This window comes from Eurypyga helias, unplaced genomic scaffold (genome assembly GCF_000690775.1).
Source record: "Eurypyga helias isolate BGI_N326 unplaced genomic scaffold, ASM69077v1 scaffold251, whole genome shotgun sequence".
In the NCBI taxonomy this organism is placed as follows: domain Eukaryota; kingdom Metazoa; phylum Chordata; class Aves; order Eurypygiformes; family Eurypygidae; genus Eurypyga; species Eurypyga helias.
The window spans coordinates 130,954-132,993 of NW_010228671.1; positions in this window are offsets into that span (position 1 = coordinate 130,954).

A 2,040-nucleotide genomic window follows, 5' to 3' on the forward strand; every position below is an offset into this window, starting at 1 on the left:
TTTTCCCAAAAGCCAAGTAGCTCCTTGGTGCAGGAGTCTCACTCAGCTCTCACTTTGAATCACGCTGGCAAATAAACATGAAAGTGAAAACGGTATTGTGAGATCGTTATGCAAGAGCGGGCGGATCCCGAGACCCAGCCATTGTTCCAAACGTTTAATTAACATTATGAAAGCTGATTAAAGGAAAATCTCTAACCTCCAGGGAAATCCCATTTTCCCTCACTTCCTATACCTCTGCAATTTTCACAATGTAAGAAGGAAAGTGTTATTTCAAGGCATGATTCATATCAGCTACAACCTGATCTTTGCCACAGCCATGTCCTGCAGCTTAAATAATCACTAGCAGTGACACTGGACGGGGACACTTCTGAAGCAGCATTTTTCCCGTTATACCATGACCTGAATTGCCATCATAATCTCTAGACTTTGTGTCATCCTGGCATGATGACAACTGTACACCCACGCTCAAGAACGAAAAGTTAGTTCGCAAGGGCGGCGATACCTTCCCAGCATCTCAGATACGAAGTGCGAATGACACACCACGGTCCGGCCTTGTGACAGCAGGGGCTGTTGGCTTTGGTCACTGCAGCGAATTCCTCTGAAGGCAGGAGACTGAAGCTCCATCTCCAGTGACTCCCCTAACCTTGTGCAAATCACGCACCCTTTCTCTTCTTCCAGAGGTGGGGGCAGCGTTACCTCTCCTGGGGGCATTGCCAGCATTCATGAATGTAACCAGGCACTGGAGATGTTTAGGTGCAAAGTTATGTTAGTGGAGAGATTTGCGTTCAGCTGCAGTGGTTTGTGAGCACCCAGTATTCAGCTGTGTATGGGCTGCATATTGCCTCTCTGCTCCCCTAGGCCTATTTTAATTATATGGCATGGCCAGCCTGTCCGAGACCTAATCCCAGGATCTAATCTTGGAGGCAAGGGACAGCTGACAGCACTGTTTACTGGGAGGAGCGCCCTTGGGGCTGCGGTGAGGGCCATGCAGCTGATGGGGAGGGAAGACAAGAGCCACCCAGCACGCAGAGCCCAGCGCAGCAGGTACCTGCCCAGGGCACAGCCAGGGCACCTCATGCTCGCCAGCCTCTCCGACAGCGATGGCACCTGGGTGGCACCGGGCTGACTCCATGGCCCTGGGTCCTCCCCTGGTTCACAGGAGCCCCAGATCCAAATCTTGAGATACACATGGCTTCAGTCCTTTAAGGACTGAAGATCATCCTTTTAAGGATGATCTTTAAGGTCCCTTCCAACCCAAAGCATTCTATGATTCTATGATTCTGTGATCAGGCTTATATAAATACATACACATCTAAATACAGCCCCTGGCAGCAATAACAATCTCAGATGCAGATATTCGACAGTTCTTCCCATCTGCAGATCCCGCAGGACAAAAACATCGCAGAACTTCACGGGCCATTCTGAAAAGGGGGAAAGATTAGATTTTCCCACTGTTGTCTGCATTCGTCTGATGAAAAATACATTTTAATTATGATATACTGGGATGATCTTCGCTACTCTGACTATGAAGAACAGGCACTGCTTTTGTGCACACAGAGTCATCGATAAAGCAGAAGCTATATTTACAGGATGAAATTCCTCCTTCAAAAAGCGCTAGAGATAAACCACAGGAATATTAATGCAACATCATGAATACCAAATGCATGAAATTCTTACTCAATAAAGACAGACAGCTGGGTATCCTGATAAAAATGGGTCTTTATTTTTTAATTCTTCCTTTCATTACCTGGATCCTGTGTTTGTCAGCGCAACAAAATATAGTTTCTTTGATACACGGCAACTCTGAAAACAATCCTGCAAGTAGCACAACACAAAAACTCCCACAAAAAGGGAAAGCTATAAAATTTGAGAGGCGACGAGGCTTTCAGAAGTGCCAGTTTCCCAGTGCAATGGCTGGAAGGGTGGCCTGGCCTGGCGGCAGTTCAATCATTTTGTAACGAAGGATAAATACTTTCAACATCCTGAGAAAGCAGGCTGGGGGGGGGAGGGGGGGAGGGGGGCACGGGTCCCCTGCTTTCC